The following is a 13585-nucleotide window of genomic DNA, read 5'->3' as shown; positions in this document are numbered from 1 at the left end:
TGTCCACTTTCAGGTCCAATGCAGACAGTCCTCACTTTCCTTCCCCAGCCCCTTACGGGCCTTTGCGAATACCTCTTTCATTTTTTGCCCAGGATATCCTGAAGTACATTAGGGTATTACATCAACTTGTACAGAATACCAAGATCTCGTCTATCCTAGGAGTCAAATAAAGTCATGTCAAATAAAGCTGAGTTTGTCCAAACAAACTGACCAGACAAGTTACATCAGATAATATGTCATGAAAATTTAAATTTTGAACAAAATACATCTCTCCTGCTTTGGTCTCACATAAGAATTCAAGTGCCCAAATGCAGACAATACCATCCTCAAAAAATTAAAAATAGAACTACCATATGATCCAGCAATTCCCACTTCTGGGTATTTATTCAAAGAAAGCAAAAATGCTAATTTGAAAAGATATCTGCACACCCCATGTGCATTGCAGCATGATTTGTAATAGCCAAGATATGGGAACAACGTAAGTGTCCATTGATACATGAATGGATAAAGATAATATGGTATATATACTACGTGGAATATTACTCAACCATAAAAAATGAAACCTTGCCATTTGTGACAACATGGATGGACCCTGAGGGCATTATGCTAAGTGAAATTAGTCAGAGAAAGACAAATACTGTAGGACCTCACTTATATGTAGAATCTAAAAAACAAAAACCAAGCTCGTTAGATACAGAGAACAGATTGGTGGTTGCCAGAAATGGGTAAAGGGGATCAAAGGGTACAAACTTCCAGTTATATGATAAATAAGTCATGGGGATGTAGTGTACAGCATGGTAACTGTAGCTAATAATACTGTGCTGCCTATTTGAAAGTTGTTAACAGAATAGATCCTAAAATGTCTCATCACAAGAAAAGAAATTTTTGTAACTATGTGTGGTGATGGATGTTAACTAGACTCAGGGTGGAGATCATTTCACAGTATATACAGACATCGAATCACTATGTTGTACAACTGAAACGAATACAATGTTATACATCAATTACATCTCAATTTTTAAAAAAGGGTAAAAAGAATAATACAGTGAACATCTATATACACACTATTCACTTTAAAAATCTTCCCAATTCCATTTCTCTCTCCCTTCTTTTTATTACCCCCATAACACTCTTTATTGAACTTGGTGTTCAATTTAAATTGGCCTTAAATTTAAATAATATTTTAGATGTCCAAATTACTATATATTTTAGGATTACACACTACATAGAAAATGATAACATTTGGGGAATTTAAAAATATTTTTCAATGTATGAGTATAATCCTAAAAACTTGGATTATATAGAAATTTGGACATTAAAAAAGAAACAGGATGTGTTTTCTCTTGAATCATTTAGGTCAAGATTTATAAACTATGTTTTTGTGAAACTCTGGCGCTCAGGAATTAGATGAGATTTTGGGCAGAAATTTGCAGAAAATACCAAGTTAATAGAAACTTTCTCTCTACTTAAAAATTTTATATCAACTCTTTCTCATAACTTTGACACCTCTTTCCACCTAGCTACATAATAAGCTAGTCTGAGATGGCATGAAACTTTAACCTAACATTACGTGTTCATAGAGGTAAAGTCCTGGTCTTTGGTGCCAGGCTGCCTCGATTCCACTCTGGTTCTCTCCCTTCCTGGTTGGTGGTCTTGGGCCAGAGGCCAATCGTATGGGAAGCTTAAGCTTCTGGACCGCTCACCCAAGGGCCTATCCCAATTTATTTTCATGTGTTTGTATTCCTTTTCTTAAAGGGGGCCTCTAAAACGGCATATACATCCGGCCCACAAAACCACATCTGCCTCTGCCTGATGCAAATTCCTTAACCTCTCTGAGCCTCAGTTTCCTCCTCTGTAAATGGGGATAATCATAGTAGAGCAGTATTACCTCACTGGGGGAATTATATGGGATAAACTTCAAAACAAGTAGAACCATGAGTGACATTTAGTAAGCCCTCAATAAATGTTACCTATGACTACCATCACCATCATCATTATTGAACTCATTGTTTAATTTAGCATGTTTTTCACGGTGTTCCCTAAGAACTACATGACAGTCAGGAGCTCCACCACCTGTGTGTCTGGGAACCCCTGTTTGAAGGGTCCATCCAGCTCCTTGGACAAAGAGGCCCTGGACCCCTTGACGCTTTGCAATCCTACTAAATCATGAAGTCCTAAGGTAACCTGGGGTTTTGGCCACTAGCTGTCGTGGTGGAGAATTGCTTTCAAATCTTTGAGGCCAAGATCTAAGACAATAAAAATGTAGTAGTTTTCTGCGGGGTATAACAGGTAAATGAAATACTTTCTAACTAAATGAACCTAGAGAGCATAGGCAGCATTTTTCAACACGGGTTCTATCTGCAAGTCAGGTAGAACTAACTATTTTTACAAATTACTCATCATTCTTGAACGGCAGTAGTAAGTCTGCTGTACCCTGGCCCCCAGACATACCTCCCAAATGCCCCCTTAGTGGGTCCATGTCATCCTTTTTTGGTGTGTAGGCAAGAGTGTGTTTTAATTACGAATGTCCCATCAAATTTTATGTAATTAAAGATAGAAAGCTGTGTCATTTCAATGCTCTTGAGGTAACGTCCCAGGGACACTAAGAGTGAGGTAGGTATATGCGTCCAGCCATCGGAGGGCAGAAGAAAGCAATCAGAACAAGCTTTGGAAGCAAAATACATAGACAGGAGCTTGATAGGAAGAGATTCTTTCGCTGGTTTAAAAAAACGAACATTTACTAAGTGAAAGAAGCCAATGTGAAAAGGCTACGTACTGTATGGCTCCAACTATGACATTCTGGAAAAGGCAAAACTATGGAGACAGTAAAGAGATCAGTGGTTGCCAGGCCTTGTGGGGAGGGAGCAATGAAGAGTGGAGAACAGAGAATTCTAGGGGCAGTGAAACTACTGTGTGTGATACTACAATGGTGGCTACATGTCCTTGTCCATCTGTCTAAACCCATAGAATGCACAACATCAAGAATGAACCCTAATGTAAACTATGGACTTGGGTGATGATGATGTGTCAGTGTAGGTTCATCAGTTGTAACAAATGTACCACCTGGCGGGGGATGCTCATAGTGTGGGGGCAGGGTAGGGTAGTGGGAACTCTATAATTTCCACTCAGTTTTGCCACGACCCTAAAACTGCTCTAAGAAAATAAAGCTTGTTAAAAAAATTTTAAACCTATAAAAATTTTTTAACCTATTAAAAGTTTTAAACTTATTTTTTAAAAGTGAACTTTCGTCTTCTTGATTCACTAACTTTTAAGTATTGCAAACTTGACTCTTCACTATTTTTAGCACCCACAGAACTCTGAGGCCTAATTTTGTTCAATATTTCCCAGTGTCTGCCAAAGAAGTACAACTAGATATTACTACCGTACAATTAAAAGTCACGAAATGCCATTATGTGTTTAAAAAAACAATTAGAGGGCATACGTGGGAAGTCTCACAACTGAAGAGAGGAAAAACATTAACCTCAAAGTGATGATTAATTTAGCAATTTAAGGAAAACAATCCCACCACAGACAGAGCTGCACTGTGTGTAGAGCACATGTACTGTGACACACAAGTAATCCTGATTCATGGTCTTTTTCATACCAATTCCATTGTGTTCGCAACAGTTACCTTCGCGTTTATCTCAGGAATTTTCTTTTCTGAACCTCTTTCCTTTCATAAGGTCCTTTCCTAAATTCACTTAACGTTTTCACCTATAAAATTAGGAGAATGTAAAAGAATACTTAGTTCCTGAGATGCAAAGCAGGCTTCAGACGCTCTTGAGATCAAAATGACTTGATCGTGTTAAGAAAAGGGGGGCAAAGGAAGTGAGGGTGGTAGGAGTTGAGATCTCGTGGGGCCCAAGAAAAGCTGGCTTCAGCAAGGGGAGCCTGGATCTTCCTCTCTTGCCCACCAGGGAGTGAGGAACCTGGCTACCTCTGAAGGGAAGACATGTGTGATCCTGGCAAGGGACAAAACTGTGCTGAGCCTCAGTTTCCTCATTTGTAAAACAGGGATGAAACTGCTTACCTTTTGGGGCAATAGTATGGGAGAGGCATTGAGGTGCTTTGCACCAGATTCAGCCCGCTGGACGTACTCAGCCCTCTGGACATGCTCAGCCCGCTGGACACGCTCAGCGGGGTTTCCCCACTGACATGACTCATTTGTCAATCTTCTCTGCCTGCAACTCTTCATGATTTAAACTGTCAAAAGACTGTGTCTTGTTGGCTCAGTCAAGCCTGTGGATTGGTTTGCCCTAGGCTGGGTGGCAGGTATGCATGCATGTGTGTGTGTGTGTATGTGTGTGTGTGAGCGAGCATGCATGCATGCGAGCAGAGGGGTGCGTCGGCATATCGGATGCCTGAATGTGAACTTTGGCTTCAAAGTTCTTAACTTGGCAAAGAGCCTGCTTAAGAAAGGTGGCCAAAATGTAAATTCTTCTTCTTTTAAAAAAAATTTTATTGAAGTATAGTTGATTTACAATGCTGTGTTAATTTCTGCTGTAAAACAAAGTGACTCAGTAATACATATATATATTCTTTTTCATGTTCTTTTCCATTATGGTTTATCACAGGATATTGAATATAGTTCCCTGTGTAAATTCTTCTTTTTTTTTAAATTAATTAATTAATTTAGTTATTTTTGGCTGCATTGGGTCTTTGTTGCTGCAGGCGGGCTTTCTTTTTTCTAGTTGCGGCGAGCAGGGGCTACTCTTCCTTGCAGTGCGCAGGCCTCTCATTGCTGTGGCTTCTCTTGTTGCGGAGCACAGGCTCTAGGTGCGTGGGCTTCAGTAGTTGTGGCATGTGGGCTCAGTAGTTGTGGCTCACAGGCTCTAGAGCACAGGCTCAGTAGTTGTGGTGCACGGGCTTAGTTGCTCTGCGGCATGTGGGATCTTTCCGGACCAGGGCTCGAACCTGTGTCCCCTACATTGGCAGGCGGATTCTTTTTTTTTTTTTAAATGTTGAGCCTTCTTTTAATTTATTTATTTTTATTTTTTGGCTGTGTTGGGTCTTCGTTTCTGTGCGAGGGCTTTCTCTAGCTGTGGCAAGCAGGGGCCACTGTTCATCACGGTGTGCAGGCCTCTCACTGTCGTGGCCTCTCTTGTTGCGGAGCACAGGCTCCAGACGTGCAGGCTCAGTAGTTGTGGCTCTCGGGCCTAGTTGCTCCGCGGCATGTGGGATCTTCCCAGACCAGGGCTCAAACCCATGTCCCCTGCATTAGCAGGCAGATTCTCAACCACTGCGCCACCAGGGAAGCCCGGCAGGCGGATTCTTAACCACTGCGCCACCAGGGAAGCCCTAAATTCTTCTTTTGATTAGAAAGAAGACAACCGTGGTGGCCATACTGCACGTGCCATTTCATCCTTTCTCTTTCTTCATTCAGAGCTTTTGGGAGGAAGACAAAGGCGGCAAGAGGGAGAAGCAGAGGAGGCATTTTTATAGAAAAGGTTCCATCTATCCTAGGGGAGAACAGCCTTGCTGTTATTATAACTGGGAGTTAACACAAGGGAAGAGGCTGGTAGGAGGTGGGCAGTGCTGAAAGGTTACAGGTGCGTTAAAAGGTGTTTTCAACTCAAGTATACACATAAGACCAGGGTCTGAACGCAGCTGAAGATTGGTGACTCACTGAATTTCATTTATTACCATGTTTTATCCAGAAGTTTTATTTAGTTAAATCATGCTATAAGGAATACAATAAGTTTAAATTAACTTCTAGATCCCAAACTACTTAGGACAGGGTGGAGACATTTAGAAACGAAAGCTTATTGCCAATAGGAGGTCATCATATGACCTTAAAGATCATGAATCTTTAAGATTCATGTTGAAGATTTTAAAAGAATGCTTACTACACCAACAGTTTCTATATTAAAGGCATCTGCTTTTAGATGCGTAATTCATTCAAGCCATGCTATGCCTTTGGATTCACTGACTCTTATGGCGGACGAATCTAACCATTGGAAAATCTAAGTCACCACTGCTCGCCAGGTGGCAGCTTGCTGAAGATGTGAGCAGAACATCCAGGAGAAAACAAAAAGACCTGGAATCTCGCCTTGCAGACTGAAACCTGCAAGGTGATTGTAAACATCACTGGGTATTTCAAATCTTGCTGTGATTCACGTTTCTGTTTTTTTCAGATGTCATAACGATGACTCTCTATTAATCTTTTAAAAGTTTACACCTGCCTCCTTTCAGAAAGGTTTTCAGCTGTCACTGGGTGCAGTCAGATACTTGCAATAAACTGAAGCAAGTGAAGAGGAGGAAAGCCCTACTCCAAGGAGGGGTGCAGAGCCCGGGAGAGTCGACCCTGCCACGGATGGTCATGTGAGAGGGGCGTCCACAGGTTATAGTAATCTTCAGTCCAAGTCTAGGAAATTAATCAGCAATAAAGGAAGGAGCCCAGGATGAAGGAAAAGGATGCCTGGATATGTGGGCAGAGCACCACAGGGGGAAATCGGAGTGGACATATTTCATAGGAAGGAGTAGGCAAGGGGCTCTCGACCAGGTCCCGGCCTCGGGACCCGAGCTGGGGAAAAGGGACCTGGCAACCGTCCTAGACACAGGCAGGAAACCAGGTTAGGAAGGACCAGATCCAAAGCCCAGGAATAGAGTGGGAAGTGGAAGGCTGAGGCAGGATGCTTCACAAAGCAAGAGAGGGCTTGTGTTAACTCCCTGAATGAATTTCTTTCACATAGACTCAGTTTAGAGGAGCCAAGGAACAGCTCGACTGATATGTTTCAGTAATCCACGAAGAAAAGAAAAGATTCATCTATAGTTACCTACGCAAGTTAAGCCAACATGAACAGCCCATTGGAAGACAAGAGACGCAACCATTCTGCATTTGCCAGCTCACGGAGCCCTGAAATCCTCCCAGCTGGAGGTTATCAAAGACGATCCGCAACTCAACCAGCCGACTTGTTTAGCTTAAATTCGGGCTAATTCTGAGAAGACTTGGGGGGGTGGGGGGAGGGAGCCACCTGCTTTCTGCCGACAGCAAAAAAGGAAGGTGGAAACGCCCACAGCCCAACAGCGTGTGGACCAGTGGAACCTGAGAAATCAGAGCTGCTGGCCCAGGCAACTATTTCTATCGAAGAGGATAGAGGATTAAAACCTTCCTCATTCTCTCCAAGTTCTGAGCATTTCTTTTCTGAAAAATGTTCTTTCTGGTTCGTAGAATATAGAGCATATTCCGAAAGGTTTTTTCAGGGTTGGTGATGGGGAAAGTTCAACCTTAAATGTTTCCTCCGTTAATAGATCTGGGATGGCAATCTGCCTTTGTCTGCTGCTGTCATTCTTCTAAGGGGGATGTTTGCAAAATTGTCCTGAGCAGTAGGACCTCAAATATAAAAGCACTCTAGGAGAAGTGTCCCTAGAAACTTCCCTTCCCCACTGGTCCCTTGAAGCACATCCATGGAATGCCATTGGACAACTGCCACTGGAGGGCATTAGACATCATTTAATTTGCTACACGATGACTTTTGACCTCTGCATTCGTTTTACACGGGTCACTGTCTTATTCTCATTGTCATGGTCAGACATTTATTGACGTGATTCTAGGTGAAGAAACAGCGATAGATCTGCAGAATCAGGATGATCCTTTGAGGGGCTCACAGGCTAATGGAATCACACAAATAAAAAGAAAAAGAACCACAATAGGGTCGACTCAGAGCGGCACACACTATCAAAAAGCCACAGCAATGAGGCTCTCGGGGGCAGTAAGCATTCTGCAAAAGCCGCGAGGACCCTCCTGAGAAGTGAACTCACAGCACCACAGGGCTTTTTGCACACTGTGCTGCCCTAAGTCTCCCCCACTCTTGGCTAACCATAGGAGCAAGCCAACTTCATTATTAAAGAGTGTTTGTTGAGCATTTAGGATGCATGCATTTTAGGGATCACCCCGTCTATTTCTCCCCAAATTGATTCCTGTAGACCGCAAGCTATAATCGCTTTTCTAAACTTATAAATAAAATAACATGTAAATGAAAAATAGAATGTACAGTCAAGCATTCATTCATTCAAGAAGCATTAAGCAGCCTTGGCTTTCAGCCCTGGCTCACCTCAGAGGACAGTAAGAACTGAAGTGACTAGGAGCAAAGCAATTAGGGGATGATTTTCACATTACAAAGAGTCCCAAGGGTTCCTTTTAGTGCTTCCCTAGAAGATTTAAATATTTAAGTATTGTTTTACAGACCATTAACTCTTACAGCTGGACGAGGAGGGAGGGATGGACATGGGCGATCAGGAAAAGGGCAGATTGAAACCTGGAGGGTTAGAAGGCAGGGCCACCAATAGATCAATAATTCCAATAACTCTTATTCATATCCTGCTCCCATAGGCTAGAAAGTCCTCAAAGCGCTTTCTCCACAGTCTCTATTTTGATCTTAACATCAATTAGGCATGATGATAAACTCAGAAAGTGAGGGGTTCGAGGGGTGAATAGATGGACCACAGAGGATTTTTAGGGTGGTAAAACCACTCTGCATGACACTATCATGGTAGATACATGTGGTTATACATTGATCCAGACCCATTGACTGTACAACACCACGAGTGAACCGTAATGTAAGCCGTGGACTTTGGGTGATTATGATGTGTCAATCTAAGTTCATCGACTGTAACAAAGGTACCACTCTGGTTGGCGGGGGGGGGAGTCTGTACCGCATGGGGGGAGGGGGTGTATGGGAAACCCTGTACTTTCTGCTCAATTTTGCTGTGAAGCTAAACCTGACTTAAAAAATAAAGTCTATTTTTAAAAATTGAGAGTTTAAAGTTCGATGAGGAATACCATGTTCAAAAATTAAATTCACATCAAATGTTAGAAGAGTTTGCTACAAAAGAAGATTAACGAGAGGCAGAGGTATACCCGTCACGGATTTGAGATGGAGTTTCCATTTTCTTCTCTACAGAGGATCACCAAGAGCAGGGTAGAGGACAGCCAGATGGTAGTGGTACTGCAGTTACTAAAATGCACATTGTAGTACGTGTTCTACGCGTGTGCATACACAAGCATGCCGTGTAGAAAATAGCATGTGAATTACGTACACATGTAGATCCTATGGGTACGTCCGGTAGCCAGCTGTTAGTATCCCCAGTCTACAAATAGGAACAGTGGGAGGCGGTGGCAGCAGGGGTAGCAAAGAGAGTCACAAATGTCTGCATGGTTAGTGACATTTATAGTGATAAATGCAGGCGAAGGAGACCCCCCCACACACACCCCACCGCACACCGCCTCCTTGGTTTTGCAATCGAGTGCTACTCCGAGGAACAATACAGGATGCAGGGCAAAGTGAGATGAAATACTAAGTGGACTACGATAATGTTTACGAGACTTTTGTGGGCCGAACAGTTGTTCCGTTTTGTGCATTTGGGGACCACCTAGGCAACTCGTTCCATTGCCCAAGCTTGCACAGCTTGGAGCACACTGCCGGTACCTCCAGAGCCGGGGTCCCCTTCTGCCAATTTCCCCTTCCAAACAGAAGGGGCGCAGGAGGGCAGCGAGCCTTGGCACGGCGGGTCCCCGATAGCCCCAGCGGGAGGGTCACTGTTGAGACATCCAGCCCCATCTCATTGTTCAGCGCCGGGAGTTTCCTCCTTTGGCGGTGACCCGGAGCCGGAGCGGGAAGGGGACGGACCCGGGCGGGGCTGTGGGATGTCTACTGCTGCCGCTCCTTCCCCTCTCCGGGAGCTCGGGTTTCCCGGGGTGTGTGCGGATTCTCCATAAAAAGGGAAAAGCACGATCCAAGTTAATTTTCCAGCGCCGAGAGGAAATGCTGTTTCCTGCATCGTACAAAACTGGTGCCAACAGGACTGACACAGGAGCCCATTGTCCCGCTAACAATGTGGTGATGGCGGAGGGACGCCTGAGAAAACAGACTTCGGGCTGCCGTGCGCGTTTGATCTTTCTCCGTAAGTGTGAGTGTGCATGTGTGTGTGTGTGCGCGTGTGTGCGGTATAAGGATGGTCAGGCTGCTAGAGACGGGCGCTGCCCCTTTCTGTCCTGCCTTCGCGTCCGCGGCGCGCTCCCAACGATGGCAAGAGAGACCTAGCCCTCCAAGGCGCCCAGGGGAACAAGAAAGAAAAAGAAAACGGAAGAGAAAAGGATGTAAATGGAAAGGAGAAAGGAAAAGGCAAGAATCCGCCCAAAGCCACCCTACGGGCGCATTTCAAACCTTCCACCGGCCTGGGTCACAAGCAGAACCGAAAGTTCCCAATCCTCGACTCCACCCGGTGCCAACCTCGTTCCTCCCGTGACCTGAGCCGAGGGTGATTCTACACGGAGCAAACCCAGCGGCGAAGGGGGCCGGCGAGGCTGAGGGGGCAGCCTCTCACGTACGACCGTGTCCTTCGAGAGTTGAGCCATTGGGCAGGGCTGAGCCATTGGGCAGGGCTGACCCACTGGCGACTCGGGTCAGCGAGCTCCCCGCGCGCGCGCGCGCCTGGCCCGGCTCCGGGGCGCTGCGCCTCTGGGTGGCCCCCGCCCGGCCCCCGGCTGGAGGGCGCGGCGGTGACTTGCAGACACGCGGCTGTCTGGTTAATTTCACCTGGGCGCCCCGGGGTCAGAGCCTCTGCCTGAGGACACGTTGCTCCGGGCTCCAGAGGACGCGGGTTCATCCCAGCGCCCAAACGTAACCTCCCCTCCCTTCGCCCGCTCACGTAGCCCCAGGTTTGGGGACGTGAAGTGCTGGCGAGAAGGCAGCTCCGGCCACCGCATGGGCTGGGCGATAAACAATCTCACAGGATACACAACACCCTGGACTGTCACAAGTCCCTCGCAGGAAAAGATAAATAACATCTGAGGAGCCGCAGCGCAGCTTCCCCCGGGGCTGAACAAAAACCGCTGGGAGAAGTAAGTAAACAACAACGAAAAGAGTTCCCCCAGCCTTGGCCGAAGAGAAATCAGATGCAGCACCCTTCCCCCTGCCCTCCCCGGTAGGAGTTTCTTCCAGTGGAAACGAAGGGAAAAAAACAAAATAAACCATACACGGTGCAAACGTTGTTCTTTAAACCGACGGGCAATTGTCACTTTCTGGGTAAGGAGCGTGTTTCCTGGGCACCGTAGGAAACCTTTCTAGAGCAGGGGTTGAGATGCTACGGGTTTTCTGGGGGAGGAGGCCAAAGAAGAATTTCCTGAGGAAACGACTCTTTTCCAAAGGTTTGCTCCTCGGGATCAGAGCTGTCAGCTACAGAAACCACCCTCACGTCTATGGTTCCATCTTGATTTCGTGTAAACAGATCAGAGGTGAGGGCATGGGGACCAGGGAATTGAAATGGGAACAAAACCCAGACCAGAGAACTACAAATGCTGCATGGGTACAATTAAATGGCTGTTAAAAATGCACACCTACAGCAATCCCATCCTGGGCATATATCCAGAGAAAACCATACTTTGAAAAGATACAGGCACCCCAGTGTTCATCGCAGCACTACTTACAATAGCTAGGACGTGGAAGAAACCTAAATGTCCATCGACAGAGGAATGGATAAAGAAGATGTGGTACACATATACAATGGAATATTACTCAGCCATGAAAAAGAATGAAATAATGCCATTTGCAGCAACAGGGATGCAACTAGAGATTATCATGCTACGTGAAATAAATCATAAAGAGCAAGATAAATATATGATATCACTTATATGTGGAATCTGATTTTAAAAATGACACAGACGAACTTATTTAACAGACTCACAGACTTCAAAAACAAACTTAACGGTTACCAAAGGGGGACACGTTGGGGGGAGGGGTAAATTAGGAGCTTGGGATTAGCATACACACACTACTATATATAAAATAGATAACCAACAAGGACCTACTGTATAGCGCAGGGAACTCTACTCAATATTCTGTAATAATCTATATGGGTAAAGAATCTGAAAAACAATGAATATATGTACATGTATAACTGAATCACTTTGCTGTACACCTGAAACTAACACAACATTGTAAATCAACTATACTCCAATAAAATAAAATAATTCAATAAGCTAAAAAAAAAAAAAAAAGCACACCTAAAGGGTTCACCTTTCTCCCACTTGGAATGTGAACTGCCCAAGGCAGTCTTTTGCCTTCTGTGAGGAAGCCAGGTCCAGGCCTCTGAAAGTCAGTGCTAAGGCACTGGGCCTCTTCTCTCCTCCCCTCTTCCTGCCAAAAGTCAGGTAGCACCTAGACTGCCAGTCTCCACGGCCCAAGCAGAACCTCTCAAAAAGTCCAGCTCCAGGCCCAAATTTCCATCAGTCTCTTAGACACTGCCCAAATTGCACTATGAGATTTATTACTTTGGAATAAGGGTTAGACCCAAAATACAATTTCATTCATCACACACCTATTATTTACCTGTTGCTGTAAGCTGGACCACTCCAGGAGCTTATTACCCACTGCATACTCTTTTGTCTCTTCAGTAATCTTTACAACCATGTGAAAAAGTTTATGTAATGTTTTGAGATTAGGGAACATGGGATGAGGACAGAGGGGTGTGGTGAGAGTGTGGGCTGCCCACTTACTAAATACCATTCATAGCAGACTGATGTCCTGGTCCCTCTGAATGCTCTGACCCCTAACTCAGCAATGATGTACAGACACAGTGTATCCAGATTTCTAGATGTTCTCCAAGCTCTCTCATGCCAGCCACTTGGGGAAATGGAACCATCTGGGCTGGGTGCTGGTACAAGCAGATGTATCAGTGGCTGGTTGAAGACAGGAGGCCTGGTGTTCTGATGACTATGCTGATGGGGTCCTACGGGAAACTTTCACTGTATTATACAACGTGGTCCTCTACTGGACCGTAAGCACCTCTAGAGAGTGGCCCTGTTCAATTCATCTTTGTATTTCCAGTGCCTGACTGGGTGCACAGAACATAGTAGCTGCTCAACAAATATTCATCGCTGAACAAAGGTATTGTAGACCTGCTTATCCAATGTGGAGGTGACACAAAGTTGAGATAGTAAACATAATTGATTTTAACATCAGCGTCACCCAAAGCCCTAGGAAATGGGGCAATGAGTAAATCTATAATGAGAACATGTATGGTCCCTCTCTTGAGTCCCCCAGAGTTTGATTCTGCAGATACAGATTGGGGAAGGTATGAGTAATTAGCCACACAGACTGTAGCTGCTGGTAAATTCAGTGGAAAGCACCAGAGACCTCTTAAAAAACTGAATGTGACCTTCAACTGAATTAAAAGTAAAGGCTCTGGATCAGAACCTCCTCCATGTTCACTGGACCCATTGAGCTCTGGGCTCAGTGCTGAGCTCCCTGGTCTGGGAAGATATCAGACCCGGCCAGATCCACTGACTGACAGGAGAGGGAGGGATGGGACACTCAAAATCCCAGTGTGTGAGGATGGTCGAGAGAACTGGTGATGTTTAGTCAGGATGAGAGGCGAGTCCCTTAGGAGCCGTGAGAGCTGCTTTCAAATATTTGGAGAGACATCAGATCAAAATAGGGATTGGACTGGGGCGTTGGGACAAACAAGAGGTAGAACATCAAGGATGCCAAAGGCTCTGCCCCCCTAAACCAGGCCCCCTTCATGGGGCTTCATTCTCACCAGCAGATTGGAAGAGGGATTCTGAAGGTGAAAAAAAAAAAAAAGG

Source organism: Aethalodelphis obliquidens, unplaced genomic scaffold (genome assembly GCF_003676395.1).
Source record: "Aethalodelphis obliquidens isolate GAN/ISIS:26980383/991018 unplaced genomic scaffold, ASM367639v1 scaffold16, whole genome shotgun sequence".
NCBI lineage: Eukaryota > Metazoa > Chordata > Mammalia > Artiodactyla > Delphinidae > Aethalodelphis > Aethalodelphis obliquidens.
Note: the sequence above shows the minus strand (reverse complement) of the source record.